Consider the following 18,318-nt stretch of genomic DNA (forward strand, 5'->3'; position numbering starts at 1 on the left):
AGAACCTTTACAGAAACGGGATAAATGTTATTTATTTATTAAGCTTAGGTATATCTTTACACCCACTTTGCTTTTCTTAATTTATACATCTTGAGAAGGAAGTGGCTCTATGTTTAGTTCTACTGGGGAAGTACCTAATGGAACATAAAGCTTCAGTAGACTTAATGATGTATTCCAAGTTAATAACCATTCTACCCAGCTGGGATACAGTATTATGAGCAGAGTGAGCTGGCTCTCAGCAACTGTTCTTATTTGGGAAAGACAAGCCTTTCTGGAAAAAAAAAAATCATACTTTGAATCAACACAAAATGAAACTACAGAAATTCAAAAGGACAGAAAAAAGCAATAAAAGGCAATAAATAAAGGAGGAGGCCATTAAAAGTAAACTGATAGTTTCCAGGTGTGATGGTGTTTTAACCTGTCCACTTGGGTAGGCTACACCCCCAGTTATTCAATCAAACATTAATCTAGTTGTTGTTGTGAAGGCATTTTGTAGATGTGATTCAAGTTCATAATCAGCCGACTTTGAGTAAGGGAGCTAGCCCCAAATAATATGGGTGTGCCCAATTCATCAGTTCAAAGTCTTTTTTTTTTTTAAAGCTTTTTTTTTTATTATTTATTTATTCATGAGAGAATGAGTGAGAGACAGCATGAGAGAGGAGAAGGTCAGAGGGGGAAGCAGACTCCCCAAAGAGCCGGGAGCCCGATGCGGGACTCGATCCTGGACTCGATCCTGGAAGTCCGGGATCATGACCTGAGCCGAAGGCAGTCGCTCAACCAACTGAGCCACCCAGGCGCCCCTATCAGTTCAAAGTCTTTAAGAGTAGAGCTGATGCTTACATAAGAAAGAAATTTCAACTGTGGAAATAGCTTCAGCACCAGAGTTCCAGACTGCCTGTCCCTACTCTCTGGTCTTTGGATATAGGACCTGCCTAAACAGCCCCCACAACTATAGAAGCCATTTTTTTTTACAACAAATATCTTAATGTATACCTCCTACTGGTTCTGCTTCTCTGATTGAACACTTTCTGATACCAGGCATACATACCAAACAATACTGTTGCTGTTTTTATAGAAAAACTTTTTATCTCTACCCCTTTTAGTGACAAAAAACTTGCTACAACTGGATCCTAGAGAAAAAATGTCCTGAGACCAGGGAAATTAAAAAAAAAAAAAAAAAGTACTAAAATCACTTCAGAGAGCTTTGTATTAACTGAGAAATAAAATCATATATTCAATTATTTTAAACAAAACATTTTGATATTTTGGAACCAAAAAGTCATAACCAAGAACATGTTCTTTAATTCATTTGATGCAACATATAAACAATAACCAAATAAGAAAACTTCTGTAGAGCCTTTGAGGTCATGACCTTTATAGGTTTTAAGGCAAGTACTTAAAGAAGTAGTTCGGCATTCCTAGCTTATTTGTTTATGTAATGAGAACCATTAATCCTTCCGTTTGAGGTTAAGTGTCTGCATTTGAACCTTGAACTAGAACTCTGATATACTTGAGGACTGTCCATGCGGAATTTCTTTTCTTACTTCAACAAACAATTCAGTTCAGTTCAAACATTTATTGAATACTCATTAGTTACTAAAAATATACATTCTTTATGACTAAGTTTTGATTATTTGCTTATTAACATCTCAAATATGAAATAAATGTCAGCATTCAAATATTTATACTATTGAGAAATGTTAGAAAATTTAAGTCACCTTTATTCATCTTGTGAAGGATATGTTCTTTCACCAACTCTCAAATGAAGCTATTTCTAATTATTTTTCTCAATCTTAAGCTATGCCTCTCTCTCTTTCTTAATTAGAGGAAAACATTTTAAATTGCCTTTGTAATGCAATTCTGTATCTAAGGCAATTAGCACTAAATACTTTCCTAAGGGACAGATCAGAAGAAAAGAAAGAAAAAAAAAAGAAAGAAAATTTTGGCCTACGTTTAGGGAATAAAAATAGTAACAAAATTAGGAGGAGTTTAAAAAATGAATATGAAGACAGGGCAGAGAGGTGAACAAAGAAAAAGAAATACACCAAAAAATGGAATAAGAAACAGTTGAGCGATGTGAATTAAAAATTGTGAAATAAAAGATAAAAGTAAGAAATAAAGTTTAACCAAAAGGAATTTTAAAAGCCATACTTCTGTGGAATAATCAATCAACAATGAAATATTTTTAGGATCCTTAGAAAAAAGGTTATATAATAAATCTCATTCGTTTTGGTCTCTTTCTTTCAACAACTAGACAGCAGGAGAGCTATCTAAACTATTGTTAAATCTGAGGTAGGAAAGCAGACCCTCCAGAATTCAAATTTAATAGTATCATTGGAGATGATGTTGGAATACAGTCTTATTTTTCTGCTCAGAAATCTGGGAGAGGTGTTAGGGCTAGGAAAGTGTTTACTTTAGAGTATGATGCTCCAGGCGCCCCAAAGCCAGATATATTTTAAAAAGTTTTTCTAAAATGTATCTGGCCTTGGGGCGCGTGGGTGGCTCAGTTGGTTAAGCATCTGACTCTTGGTCTTCCTTCAGGTCATAATCTTGTGGGTGGGATCAAGCCCCCATAGATTCATGCTCAGTGGGAGGTCTGCTTGAAGATTCTCACCCTCTGCCTCTCCCCCACTTCTCTCCAAAATAAGTAAATAAATAAATATATATATATATATATATTTGTGTATATATTTATATATATATAAGCTCATTTTGTTAAAACATTAATAGCATAAATTATATGTGTCTGTCTTCTTCTACATTTCTATATTTAGTTGACAATATCTGTGCAGCTGGCTTGCATTATTAGGGATTTCTTTTGTCTTGATGGGATTGAATAAGTACTAATGCAACCTATTTATGGAATAAACTGCTGTAGATCTTACCATGAATCTCTGAAGCCAGACCTGTTCTCCCCATAATGCACAAAATAATCTTCCTTCATTCTTGTGATGGAGCAGTTTTTTATGCATGAGAGGTTAGTTGTGGGCAAATTCTATGAACCAAGACAAATTGAAAGATAGATGTCAAAAGGTCAATTATATAAAGATCCTTCATCTGATTATTTTCTCTCCTGATACAACTTCTCTGGGGTAAAGTAAGGTGAAATGTTCTTTTCTTACAATCAAGACATTGGATGGGGCCACCCAGGACACTGGAAGAGGAGGCACAAAAGGAGTAAAAAGGACACTGACAAAAAAGCGAAATGGCAAACACATTGCCACCCAGATTAACATCGATCCTGAAATGAGAAAACCTTCATTACAAAATCCGTGTTTGCTATGTTAATCTTTCCATCATTGCCATTGTTGAAGAATTGTTTTCTTCTGGCATTCTAAGTTCTGGATTATTCCCACCAAAACTCCCTAACCCAAGAAAAATGTCTCAAGGTCCTAACCTATTTATAAAGATTAACAAACATGAAGCAAAAATAAGGATTTAAGTATTAAGCATGGTCTCTCTGCTTACTAAATTGGTTTGGATGCTGCTTCTCTTGGCATAGTTGACATGGCGGTGTTTTATCAGAATGTTGGAAATCCCCAGCTTTGTTTGTCTGAAGTGTTAGTTATGGACATCCAAAAACTTCCTATACTGTATTTATATGCCTAGGTGGAGTAGATGGGACAAGAAATGTTTCAGCAGGAAAAAAAGAGACGGAGTCATTTTGTCAATTAAGTGATCAACTAAAATATTAGATACTGAAAGCCTGCAGAGGAACAGGATAAGCCAGAAGGGGTATAGGATAGGAAGAAGCAAAATAATGGGTAGAATTTAACGAATGGTTACTATGACCCTGTCACACTTCTAATGGCCTTATATCTCTTATCTCCTTCAATCCTTATAACCATTCATCTAAGCAGTTAAGTTACATAGTACTTTTCTTCCCATTTTGCAGATAAACTGAGACAAGAAAAAATAAAATAATTGCCCAGTGATTCTATGACTGGGCTATGGTGAGGGAGGATTCAAACTCAAGCCGTCCAACTTCCTGTCTCACCTTAATTATTTTCCTGAATTATACACTAATATCTCTATTATCTGAAAATGTCAGGAACTCCCACAAAAGCCAAAATGGCGTTCTAACCAATGTTTCAGTCATTTATACAATCTTGACATATCACTCAATGATGATTCTTCCTGATTTTTGCCACTTAAAAAAAAAAATTCTTTCCTGCTTATTCTTGCATTATAGTGTAGAAAAACAATTCTATGCTTTTTGGCCCCAGAGCTCCTTCATGCTCTTGATAATATTCTTAGTATTTATTGAGGACATCAAAGAACTTTTGTCTATGTAGATTATATCTTTTTTATATTTGATGTATTAGAAATTGGAGAAATTTTTCAAGGGTGTATTTATTAACTTGTTAATTCATTATTTATTTATCCAACTGCAATAACCCCATTAAATGTGTTAAATGTATAAGCAAGTGTATTCCTATAAGAAATAACTACATTCTCTAAAACAAACAAACAAACAAAAAAGCAGTGAGAAAATTGGCATTATTTTACATTTCTGGCAAATATTTCAATGTCCAGCATAGTATCTTATGACTACTTCTATCAGCAACATTCTCAACGGTGCATGCAGTGGGGATAAAGGAAACAATGACTACTGTATAGATTGGTGCACTGTGTTGCTATGTGTTGAACCCCACAAGTTTGGCCTGACCACCATGTTTTTGCCCATTCAACATAAAGACCCAGAGAGCTGATATTTAAGTCCCAAACATTTTCTCTTTTAAAGAGAAGAAAAACTAATAGAACACTGAACAAATGAAGCTTCTGTTTCTACCAGGACACCAAGAAAAGAGTAATGGAAAAAATAATTATTCCTTCTGCAATGGTTTTCATCATTGACTTTTAATCCAATGGGGAAAGCTTGGAGGAAAGAACAGAAGTCTTGATCTGATGCCAAGAGCAGAAAGCAGCACCACGCTTCTTCTTTTCAGGGGGCAGCTGTTTCTTGTAACCAAGACTGTGTTTCGTTTACTAAAAATGATTGTAAGGACCAAGTAATAGCTACACATGGCTTTTGTAAAATTAGAATAGCTGTATTTTTACTTGGTGTGTGGCTCTTTACCAAAAGAAGAGATCAAACACTGTTGAGAGGAATTGTTTGAAGTACACTGAAGAAAAGGTCGGAGCAAGAATTTTATGAAGCTTAGGTCTTTTTCTTTGATACATACTGATAAAACTCGGGGAGATGTTTATGTCTAGCTAATGAAATGGGTGACGGTTACATGGCCCAAAGAATATGTGTTGGTAATGAAGAATGGCTGGTGGTGGAATTTATCAGCCTCTCTTCTGACAGTAATTAGCACTTTGCTTGTCCAACACAGCCAACAAAACTTGTCTATGCTACAGCATTATTGTTAAAAGACACCTTTTACTCAGTATGCATATCAAAGACAGGAAAATCTTGCAGTAATAAGTGGGGTCCATAAAACTGAGTTCTCCATTTCCTCTTCCTAGAGGGCATCTTCAAGCACAGAACAAGTAAAGAAAAGAATGAATTGCTTCAGAGTGGTTGAACCAAGACTCCTGTTGAGAAGCATGAAACAGAAGTCCTGCCTAGATGTTCTAACAACTTCTTTATGCCATTGGTGTACTTGGCACTGCCTACTTTTGGCTTTGCCAATCTCAAAACTGAAACAGCAACAGAAGTTCAATTTAATATCCCGTACCTTATCCATTTCCTGCACATCCAGAGTTTTAGCTGAGCAGTTTTCACCAGCTTTACTGAAGACAACAGTTTTCCTGTAATACTCTTAAATTAATGTCACCCCACCAGTGAGTTATCTGAGTAAGAGCCTCTCCACTGAGTACATTGTATTTTTGTACTTACTTGAGTGTTTGTACATATCTCTTCCTCTGGGAAAGTGATGGTTAAGGCTGAGAAACATTTCTCTCTGTGTTCCCAGTGCCCAACACACAGAAGCATATATGTATATTCTACAAGTTCAAGGACTTTCTGCTGTTGTATTCCCAGTGCCTAGAACAGCAGCTGGCATGCAGTGGGCACCCAGTAGATTTTGCGGGTTGAAGAGTACCATTAAGTTTAGTGACCCACACGTTCCCCCCATGAAATGTAGAAGAAACTGTGTTCCTTTGCTGTTAGTGTACTTTAAATTGTATTCTCCCTATCATGACACAGATTTCATTGATTTTTGTTTATCTTGGTGTGCCGTCACTAGGTCCTTGGATTATAAACTTTTCAAAACCTAACAAACCTGTTGTTTTACCCATATCTGAACTCTGCATAATTTCTCTTCGCAAAAGGAAATTCTAATGATGTTACTCATGGTAAAATGCCATATCCTATTCTTACCTCTTTCATGTTAAGAAAATGGTAGGGGCGCCTGGGTGTCTCAGCCAGTTAAGGATCTAACTCTTGATCTCAGCTCAGGTCTCCATCTCAGGGTCGTGAGTTCAAGCCCTGCCCTGGGCTCCCCACTGAGCATGAAACCTACTTTAAAAAAAAGAAAAAGAAAAAGAAAATTTTAAATCTATCTCCTTCATGCCTCACTTTCAACATCTATCCCTAAAGTTAAGAAAATTAAATATTCCTATATTAGAAAATGCAATTAATATAAGCACTTAGCCAAATGCCCTTCTGTCTCCCACCCACTCCTGCCTGCTCTGGTCCAAGCTTGTTCTAAGACATCTCCCTGACAGTAGGGATCAGAGTCGGGCTCAGGAGACAAAGAGTAGAGTCTTTGAATTTGTAAGCCTCACAATGGGTATTTATACAAAAAATAGTGAAAGTCTGTAGAGGCTTATTTCTGTAGGATGTCTACTATAAGAAAATGCCTGTTAACACTATATTATGTTTATGTAATACTAAAGTCATTTTGAGTCTAAATGAAAAGTTTAGTACTAAAGTTACAGACATAATCATACCAAAGTTGGGGGGGGATTAGGAAAATTTTCTTTAGCATAATAAAAATATTCTAGTGACTAAAATCAGGATTCAGTGTATAGTTGGACATGGCAGTGTGAATGGGATCTAGTTAATTTCCCTATTATCTTCATAGCGTCCAGATTGTGATAACATTTCTTTGTGATTCCCACATAGTGCTACTGAAGTTCTAGAAACAGTTTTCAGCAACTCAAACAATAAAAAATATATATATAAGATAGGAATATATAGAATAACCACAGAACTGAAATAGCAAGAATGTCTCACCAAGACATAATACAAATGGAAGTGCATAAGCTCATTTACTGACTCATGATGGTTGCCATGACTGGCATTAGACTTAGGTTCAGCTGTTTGAGTTAAACAAAAACTGAGAACAGGAAGGAGCTCTTTCCAGGCCGCAGCTGTATGTGCCAGCTTCTGTGAAGTTTATCTCGACTCCTGATCCCAGGGCCCTGGCAGTCTCGCCCCATCCAAACTGCCTCCGCAGGCTCCCTGCACCTGGACTTGAACGCTCCAGGCCTGACGGCTGAGGTCCGGGCGGGAATTCACAAAAACACCATCAACACCAATCCGGAAAACATGGCACTCGTTCTTAACTGTAAACTGGAACTTCTTCAAGACAGTTTCATCTATTTATATCCTGGAGTGCTCTAAGGGAAATGATTTGGAGTGCCATGGAGAAGCCCAAACATGCACAGAACTGTAGGAGATCACTGTTTACTCTTCCTTAGAGGCTGAGGTCATAGAACACAGTTGAATTTTGCTTCTATTAACTACCCAGCTTAAAGGGTGGGCCTGTCTTCTCCTTCACGGAAAGCTACAGCCACCTTTATCCATGCCCTCCCTTTTCCTAAACAGTCTGCCTTCTTCACCATTCCACTACTGAGCTGGCTTCCCCCCAAATTATGAATCATCTTCTAAGTTCAAAACCAATGACTTGTACTCACTTCACATGATGGGGGAACCATTTCCCCTTTGATTTCTGATCCCTCCTTCTCCAATTGCCCCTTACTTTTAAAAACGGGTCTTTGAATTATTTTTTTGTCACCCAAACTTCCTTCCTTAAAGACCCTATTCATTCTCCTGGACCGTAAGGTAGATTTCCAAAACCACACTTTTGTCCTTGACTTTACCCTGAGTTCCATCCAGTTCTGCATCTTCAACTACCAATGGACATTTATCTCTTGTCACCTCAAATACAATATATTTAAAATTGGACTTTTCAACCTGACCATTTGGGGGAAGGGGGCATACCATTGGGTTTCCTTCCCTGAGTTAGTTTCTTTCTTTCTTTCTTTCTTTCTTTCTTTCTTTCTTTCTTTATTTATTTATTTCTTTTAAGACTTTTTATTTATTTGAGAGAGAGAGACAGAGAGCACATGAATGGGGGTCAGGGGCAGAAGGAGAGGGACAAGCAGACTCCCCACAGAGCAGGGAGCCTGAGGAGGAGCTCAATCCCAGGACCTGGGATCATGACCTGATCTAACTGACTGAGCCACCCAGGAGCCCCTCTTCCCCTAGGTTTCTTATTTCTGTTTGTGGTAGCATCTTTCTTCCAGTCTCCTTCACATATTTTGTTCAAATGTTGAATTCCACCAATTCTTTACTTTATTGAACCATAAGAAATTTCTATTTATGTAGCTCCAAAATAGTCAACTATCCGTAATTTCATATGATTCATTCTATGATTGCCACTGTAAAAGTTCACATCCATCTAATCTCAAATCATTCCAGTGGCCTCCTGTTCTCTGCCTATCCATTTCTCTATCTACAGCCCATTCTGAAGGTCACCCACTTAATCCTTCTGCAAGACTCATTTTTGGGGACGCCTGGGTGGCTCAGTTGGTTAAGCAGCTGCCTTCGGCTCAGGTCATGATCCCAGCGTCCTGGGATCGAGTCCCACATCGGGCTCTTTGCTCCGCAGGGAGCCTGCTTCTCCCTCTGACTCTGCCATCCCCTCTGTCTGCCTATGCTCGCTCTCGCTCACTCTCTCTCTGATAAATAAATAAAATCTTTAAAAAAAAAAAAAAGACTCATTTTTGAAAACTTCTTATTATCTAAAGTAAAAAGAACTAAATTCCTTCACCTTTAACTTCTGTCCCCAAATCTATCTTTTATGGTTCCTTTTTCTACTCACCTTCAGATTTCCACTCTTCCAGTGGAGCTGGTATATTCACCATCCTTCTCCCCTGTTTATTCTGGGAACTCTCTTCTCTTACCCCAGAGAGCCCTGTGCCTATAGGCTTACTCAGACATTAACTTTACATAGCTCAGGGAAATTTCCAGTACTGTTCACTTCACATTTAATTATTTTTACTCATGAATTGCACTTCTGCACTCTGTTTAAACACCTTGAAAGTAAAATAGTGTCTTTGATTTCTTAAAATTTCTTAAAATAGCGTCTCTTTATTCTTCATTAAGTGAAACATAGAACTTCATATAAAGTAAGTGATCAAAAAATAGTTGCTGCTGGTGATTTTTTTTAAATGGTCTGAGCCCTGGCCCAGATACCATCATTTAATCCGCTGTTCTGAAAATAGCTCTCTTACCCAGAGATGGGATGCCTTTTTAAAGTAGCTTTTGGGCTCAACTTTATTTCTCATCAATGCTACTGCAATTTATGCTATCATGCACTGTGGACTGATCTATCTGCTGGGCAGACTCCTAGATTTCATCAGCATGAAAACTGATGAAAGATAGAGATTTTCTAGAGATTTTTTAATTCTTAGACCAGACTAGAATTTCTTTATCTTTCTAGCAAAGCAGTCTTGAAGAGGTGAATCTCAGAATCTACTAAATCTGAACAGCTTAATGCCTACAGTTAAATTGAGAAGCTTTGATACATGAATCCTGTTTTCTTGGGAACTTGTAATCTGTTATCTGAATATCCAAGCAAGAAATTGCCTCTTTTGTCATCAAGTCATAATTGTCTGGTTCTTTCACTGCTGACTTGATTTATTTTCAAATACCCTTGATCTTTGTCTTCTCATGGATATAAATAAAATAATTCTTATAAACCCTACCCGCCTCTGAATGTCCTCTATGCATGTTTCATCTATCCTGCCAGACAATTGCTGAGATTCAATCCAAGATGATTTAAAAATAAGCTGGTTTGTGTTTTTTAAATAACTCCCCCAAAAGGCAACTCTAAACCCCAAAGTTGTATTTCTTGAGAGATTTCTACTGTGTTGTGTATTTTGCTATACTGTACAAAGGAAAAAAGGCAAAGAATGGGTTGTTTTGACTTTGTAATAATTCTGCTAAAATTTATCAACAGGATGAAGATAAGAAATAACTCCCATAAAAGAGCATACTCCCTTTTGGTCCTTTAGGCCATTTTCAAAGAAGAGTCAACAGAATGAAACAAAAGTTATACTATGCAGCTTCAATGAGGAAAAGATTCAGTCCAGAGGATCAAAAAATATATGATTTGGGAATAAAATAAATTAAATCTGTTACTTAATCTTCCAATAGAACATACCTAGTTAAATTTTCTAAGTATGATAGCATCCAAAGTCATTTGGTTTAAATCTATGATTAAAGAAATAAAGATAACACATTTATTCAAATATACTGTATTCATTAATTATTGAGCCATATAACTGAGCTGCTATTTTAACTTTGGTTAAAGATTAATTCTGGTGGTTCTTACACTTTCCTTAAATCTTTTTACTGTGTAATTTAGTGGAAAGATTATGCTTAAAATTAATTTCTATGTCATATTAGAAAGGAAATAAAATTGATTGCACTAAGCAGAAGAAAGTCCCTTGATTCAGACATATTGATCTAAAAATGAGTGCCAATAAAAGATCCTGGTTTTCTTTATTTGACCTTTGTTCATCCCTCATTTATCTTAGGATAGATTACAAAACTTTCTTACTAAAACTGTCTTTTCTTAATTTATATTCAATGTAATATTATTTTTAAAAATTTACCCCATCAATATAAAATTAATATTTCCATTAGTTCTTTCTTAAGTACTATTATCTGTGAACTGTGATTGATATGACTTAAAGTTAAACATAATTCATTTTCCCAAAAGAAAAAAGTTATGTTTTTACTTGCTATGTTCAATTATTTGTTGATTGCCTGCTATGTGAAGATACTATAATAATTCCAATAATATTTTATAGGAATATATGTATATTTCGATTTTGTTTGTATTAGGTGCAGTGGGCAGCCTCTGAAGTGGCTTCCGATGATCCCTGACCTTTGGTGCTTACACCATTCTGTAGCTCCCTCCCAAACTCTATCAGGGATGGTCTGTATGGAACTAGAATATGGCAGAACCATGATATCGTATAATAAGGAATTTTCTTGGCCTCCATCCCTGGTTCCTGGGAGGAAAAGTTAGGATTAGTGTCTGTTATTTATAGTGCACCTCTCAGACCACACCATGATTTAGGCTAATGACCTGACTCTTGAAAGACCCCTAGATAGTTTCACAATGAGGGCCAGCCACATCAGAAAACCCAGCCACGTGACTACAGAGGTGGGACTTAGAGCCACATGATACCAATCAGATCTCCTGGGAGGAAATGGAAGACTGACACTGAATTTAATACACTGGTCAATGAATTTAATACATTGAATTTAATACACGGTCAATGACGCTGTCAATCAAGCCTATGGGAAAAAACCTTAATGAAAACCCTGGACATCACAGAAGCTGGGGGTATTCCACCAGGGTGATGTATCCTGAAGACATGGGAGCTTTTTGCTTAAAACCCTTGTATACCTTGCCCTTTTGACTCTTCATTTGGCTGATTCTGATTTACATCTTTTCTAATAATTGTAAATATAGTGCCTTCCTGCATTCTGAGTCATTTTAATGAGTTACTGAGCCTGAGGGGATAGCAAGAACCCACAAATTTGTAGCGGGTTGATCAAAAGTGCAGGTGGTCTGGGAACCCTGAGCTTGAAGCTAGTGTTTGAAGTTGAGGGTAGCCTTGTAGGAGACTGTGCTCTTAACTCATGAAATATAACCAAAGTCAGAGCCAAAATTGTATTGTATATGGTATGTCACTTCCAAGAGCATGTATAAAAGGCACAGAGGCTTCTGCCTTTCTCTCTAGGATTCCCTGCTCTGGGGGAAATGTGCTGCCATCCTGTGAACAGTCTTAGCAAGGGTTCCCTGGGGGAGAAACAGACCTCCAGCCAACAGCCATGTGAGCGAGCTTCTCTTGCAACTGGACCCTCCAGCCTCAGTAAAGCCTTTAGATGACTAGAGCCCCGACCGACATTTGATTATAATCTCCTCTGAGATCCTGAGCTACAATTACCCAGCTGAGCCACTCCCAGATTCCTGAACCCCAGAAACTGGAAATAGCAAATGTTTAGTGTTCTTAGGCACTAAGTTTGGAGTAATTTGTAATGCAGCAATAAATGATTCACTCAACAGCATGAGGTTATTTGAGCATGGCTTTAAGATTCAGATCCCTTGATTTCCAGTTCATCCAAAAGAATAATGTGTTAACTGCCCCCTTCCCTGACATTGATGGTTCTTTCTTTAGGATGTATCTCAGTACATTTCAAATGCCCCCATAACAAGTGAGATGACCCCTCTTGAGATAGGCTAAACCAGCCCCAAAATCTCAGGAGGCTTTTTGTAGGAAAGTACATTTCTTAATCACAGAGCAGTTAGATGTGGTCTGGACAGTTGAACCCCAAGCAACAGATTCGCCATGCAGGCTGATCTTTTCATCTCCCCACATGGGAGAACGTCAGGAGGATCTCGTGTGGAGTCTCATCACCAGGGGTGGAAATTACGTTTCTCCCCTCTACCCACTTCCTACAGCCAAACTCAGTCACCCAGCACCAAATGAACTTGAGGGAAGCTGCACAGTGTATTCTTTACACCTGGCCAAGAAGAGAAAATGGAATTTGTGACAGTGAGAAGTCTCTGCCATCAAGTAGAGGTGTGCTTTCTTAGCAGTGTACTGGATCTGAGAAGTAGCATCAAAAGGCACAAACAGCAACACCCCCCCACCCAAAATAAGAACAGGAGTCTTCATGACTCCTGGGACATAGGAGGACATGGGATGGGGGCTGACGTGGTGACAATAAAAATCTATGAGTTGACACTCATGCTGTATCATGAGTATTAATTTCTATTTTGATAAAATGCTATGCTGCTAATGCTGTCCCTAAACAAACAGAACCAAACATTGATCTCTTTCATGGACTATCATATTTTTTATTCTATCACACTAGAGACAGTAACAATATCTACAGATTTATGTATGACTCGACCATGTGGAGTGGGTTGATAGATTTTAAAACCTATGATGAATGGAAGAAGGTCGTTTTCACATGGACCCCGAGACACACAGCCAGCTCATGTGTGCTGATCTGGGTTGTTTCCAAGACAGACTAGTTCCTGCCTAATTTCTCCAGCTCCTCTCATCCGCAGGCATTAACTTTATTGAACTTTCAGCCTTTGCTCAGCTACGACACTGAGCCAGTCCTCATCATGGCGGTCTGCATTCCGATGGGTTTAGACATGCCAACGTGCAGCAGCAGAGTGTAATTAATCTTGCTGCCCTAAGCATACGCCGATCCTTTACCTGACACCTTCTTCTCCGGTCCACACCCCTGCCCTGCTTTCTCTAACCCTCATCACACACACATACCTTCCGTGAGTACCCGGGCCACACAACTGGGCTTATGCCGAATTGTATGCCCATTTCTTTCTCTGCAATTGAAGTCCCTGAAGCCACGGGCTGAAAGTCCTAATATCCAATTTGGGTCGAGTTAAATTTGAATCTGAAACCTCCCTACCCCTTTAGGACCCTTAATTTGGACGAAAGTACTAGAAGGAGACCTACAATATACATACTTCTACCTTGAGACCCGCACATTACCGAATTCCTCTGCCCTGCAGCTTCGGCTGAACTTGAGGCTTTCATCAACACTGAGCCTCCATGGATATGACATCACACTGTAACTGGTTTGATCCAAAGGCTCTTGAAAGTCCAGGTGAGCTAGAGACAAAAGGGAACCTTAAAAGGACTGAATATTTATCTTTAAACATTGATTCTTTTACATAATTTCTGGTATTTGTAAGACATTAAGGAATCACCGCACTGTTGCACCGTCACATACATGGATGATAATGCTACAACAGAATGAAGAATACAGAAACAGATATGAATCTGTAAAAATAGATTGTGTCAGAAACAAGAAAGACAATATATAAGAATATAAAACACCATAAGCCATTCTTTTTATATATTCATTCTTTGGTTCCCGGAAAACTCAAAAGCAAAAAAAAAAAATAGGTATATGTATTTTTCCGGCAAGCTATTTGGTGCTCACACAGAACTTAGAATTTAAACTGAAACTTGAGATAAAAAGCTGGGTTCCTTGGCTACGAGGCACACACCCTGAAGAAGGTAATAATCCAAAGATCCAGACTCTTGCTCTCAAAAATCTGTCTGTAATTACCTCAAACTTTAAAGATGATAATGAGATTGAAGTTCAATCATGTTTTATTACCTTTGTGAGAAACCAGTGAGGATGGGGGTAGAGAATGGAAAAAATGTGCACTAACAAGCATGTTAATTGCCCTCTTTTGTTTAAATCTTGATTCATCTAGACTCTGCAAATTTGGAAATTCTTGCTATCTTATTCTGAGCTCTGTTTTTTATCAGTGGATAGATTAGAGAGCAAAAATTAAAAAACAGAATAGCCTTGTGTGTTTTGACCTCTTTGGAAAGCACTCTGAAAATATGCTTTAAATAAATAGGCATGAAGTATTTTTCTATTTTCTTTAGAAGAAGAAAACGGGGGCAGAAGTTTCCACTGCTCTTTTTTCCGAATATTCTATATTTTATCAACTAACCAAGCTTCGCAAAGAAAGGGGGCGGAGTACAAAATCAGCTCCAAATCCTCTTCTTACCATGAGTTTGTCTGAGTCCTTGAACTGAAGACCTTGGCAAGACCCCAGCTGTTTGCCGGCAGTAGCTCTTATAGTTGAGATTAAAACAAAAGCTAACACAGAAATTTTAAAAAAAAAATTTTAGATAGGAGCAGAATTTAACCTTTTCCTCTCTGGAAGTAATAACTGAACCAATTCTATCTTTCCATTAAAACTGGGTGGGATAGGGGTGCCTGGGTGGTTCAGTGGGTTAAAGCCTCTGCCTTCAGCTCAGGTCATGATCCCAGGGTCCTGGGATTGAGCTCTGCATCAGGCTCTCTGCTCCACAGGGAGCCTGCTTTCTCCTCTCTCTCTGCCTGACTCTCTGCCTACTTGTGATCTCTCTCTGTGTCAAATAAATAAATAAAATCTTAAAAACAAAAACAAAAACAAAAAACTGGGTGGGATAGCTCCTGGGTGGCTCCGTTAAGTGACTGCCTTTGGCTCAGGTCAAGATCTCAGGGTTCTGGGATAGAGCCCTGCGTCAGGGTCCTGGCTCTACTCAGAGTCTGCTTCTTCCTCTTCCTCTCCGTCCGCCCTGCTCGTGTGCTCTCTCTCTCTCTCACACACACACACACACACGCACGCACGCACACTCTCTTGCTCTCTCTCTCAAACAAAGAAATAAACAAAACAAAACAAAAAAACCTAGAAGAGAAGTTTTTCTCCCAAAGAGAACACATGGAAAATACTTTTCTTTTTTCACTCTAAGCATTAATTCTGGGTTTAAATTAGATGTAGTTTGCCTTTTTGGAGGGCTTTTGGGCACAAGCATCTTTTGCTTCTATGAGAAACATAAAAGGTGATGGATGTACCAACCCCCACCCCCATCCTCATTCAAAGGAGTGGGGACCACAGGGGACCACAAAAACTCTGAGCACTGTGTGTTGTGTCTGAAACTATCTGAGGTTTAGGAACAGAAAGACGAACAAGAAGGACAAGAGGGACTTGTCTTCTGCCTTGTGATCTGTAGGACCCTCATGTCATTTTCCTCAATTCAAAAGCTTAGTTCCCATGGTACCAGCCCCAAGAGGGTTTCTCTACTCCCAAGATTGCTTCCTTCCTTCTTCCCAAGTAATTCAGAATATAGGCTTTCTCACAGAGCACGGAGACAATGTTAAGGTACTTCGGAATATCCCAGCCCTCCATGTGGGCAGAGGGTAGAGGTGGGAGTCAAGAGGAGATGACTGGGCTTCTGTTAAGCTTCCCAAAAGGTGCAAGACACTTCCAATCTCCCAAATAGAACCAATTTTGGGGAAGCTATCGTCCTTCTTCCCAGGAATGTCCTTGGTCCATAGATAGGAGGGACGAGCCGGCTCGGATCCCTTCCCAGCATGCTACCCCACCCCTCGCACAGTCCCTGTCTTTCTTACATATCATATCTCCCCTTATGTGCCATGCATGCATGCATTTGCTTCTGCTCATCTTTTATTCCCTCTCTGAGAGGAAGGCCAAAATTTCCTACAATCTGTGTAACCCCCGGGGGGACATAAACAGGAACAGACTCTATTTTTCAGCACTCTTCAGTTAGGGATGCTGTTTTAGCTTCTCCCAAATATTAAGATTTAGCTGCACCACGTGGTTATGGACTACATGGGTACTTCTCACTAACAGTTCCGGTGGGGTTTGGTTTTGCTGGCTTTTTTCTTTGTGTTAATTCAGGACATTATAAAGCCAATTAAAGAATTGGTTAATAAAACAACATAACTCAAAAACAACAACAATATAACTCTTTAATAACAAACGTTTACTGAGCATTGAGTATGTGCCAAGCACTTTCCTGGCACAAACAGACCAAAAACAGACAAAAAATCCTCTCTGAGGGAGTTTCAAGCTGTGAAATGTAGGCATGTGCTCACACACACACACACACACACACACATCTACATACGACAGCAGTGGGAGTCTTATGTTAACTATGTAATGCACTGGTGAAGTCTTTAGCAAGAAAGAGAGAAACAGGCAGAGCAGCGCTTACCTAGGCTATTCTCCATCTCAGGGGCAATACTCATTGCCTCAATTCTCACAATCATCTAAGAGATCCATATTATGAGAAAATTGGGAATTTAAGAGATTACAGAATTATGTGGCAGAACACCCAAGTTCTTTTATACCCACAACTCCCTAATGCCTTCTACCAAAGAACAAAGTTGGAAATGAGCAAATGAGCCTCTGATATGTTAAGTTCGGAATCATGAAAATTCACTGAGCACGTTCAAGGAAGAGGAGTTCCTTCCCATTCTTGCCACCCTTGTTTTTAATGCTCTTGCTTTCCTGCACATCAAAGTAGGGCTGCCATGTCCCCAGAAACCAAAAGTGGGAAACCGAGTATTGCTGACTCTCCTGTTCTTTAATTTGCACAATAATTACCTGCCCCCTTTCTCTCCAACCCCTTCACATAAATGCCTTTTCCTGAAATGTTTCTATTCTTTGTACTTTTCCCTTACTTGAGTCAATTGCAATGGCTCCCCTGAGATACTAAAATCTTCTCACTGCCTTCATCCGTCTTGCTCCCGTGTTCCTCGCTCTGAGGGATAGTGCAGGGGATTCGCTGTAGGCAGAACCTCCACTCCTCCTGTGGTATTAGGTCCCAAAGCAGCAGCTAAACCTTCCTATCCTTAGTCATTACATAAAGAAAGCAAAATGCAAAATGCAAAAAAAAAAAAAAAAAAAAAAAGCTCATTCCTTGTATGTTTGGATTATGGAATCTATCTTCAAATATCTAGATTGCATTGCATTTTTATACCACAAATGAGAGAACTTTCAGTAAAGTCACGAACATTATACCATCCAGCCATTTTCCATTTCTTCCATAATGCTGATAAAATTTGCAATTTCCCTTCCATCACTTGTCTTGTTGTAAGGTTTCCTACGGCAGAGACCATTTGCTTGGCTTTGTTTAGTTTGGCTCGGTTTTCTTTTAATTTGACAGCACAAGCTCAGAGCCTGAGCGAATGAATGCCACAAAATTCAAGATGGGGGCCTGGAACCAAGGTCTGGTCTTGTGACCTCACCTGGCCTCACCTCACCTGGCCTCAAACTTACAATTAGTCAGTGAGTATTTACTGCAGCCTGTGGTCTGCCTCTAGAAACCGGTATCCTCTTTTCAAACTGTCACCATTGCTTTTCTTCAGCCTCACTAAGGTAGCAAGAGATATGCAGGGGTGGAGAGAAAAAGAACAGTTCTCTACAAGTTCAAACTTGATGGCGCGTCATTTTGGTGTTTGCATAATAAAATCTGCCTGTGGTCTGCCTCTAGAAACCGGTATCCGCTTTTCAGACTGTCACCATTGCTTTTCTTCAGCCTCACTAAGGTAGCAAGAGGCATTCAGGGGTGGAGAGAAGAGGAACGGTTTTCTACAAGTTCAAACTTGATGGTGTGTCATTTTGGTGTTTGCATAATAAAATCTGCCTAAGGATGAATTATGTCAAATATATACAAGCAGGATTTTGCCTGCAGCCGTACCAGAATCCTTAC

General features: G+C 38.9%; 1 long non-coding RNA gene across 1 annotated transcript; it reads right to left on the reverse strand.

Moving 5' to 3' along the window:
* Positions 1-4,964: 4,964 nt before the first annotated feature.
* On the reverse strand, positions 4,965-13,872 carry LOC309848850. The gene is made up of 3 exons (XR_014303335.1): positions 13,786-13,872; positions 6,329-6,466; positions 4,965-5,479 (listed from the first exon to the last, which is right to left on the reverse strand). It is a non-coding gene; the product is annotated as an uncharacterized lncRNA (long non-coding RNA).
* Between the last annotated feature and the right edge of the window lie 4,446 nt (positions 13,873-18,318).

This window comes from Mustela nivalis (genome assembly GCF_964662115.1).
Source record: "Mustela nivalis genome assembly, chromosome: 15".
Classification (NCBI taxonomy): domain Eukaryota; kingdom Metazoa; phylum Chordata; class Mammalia; order Carnivora; family Mustelidae; genus Mustela; species Mustela nivalis.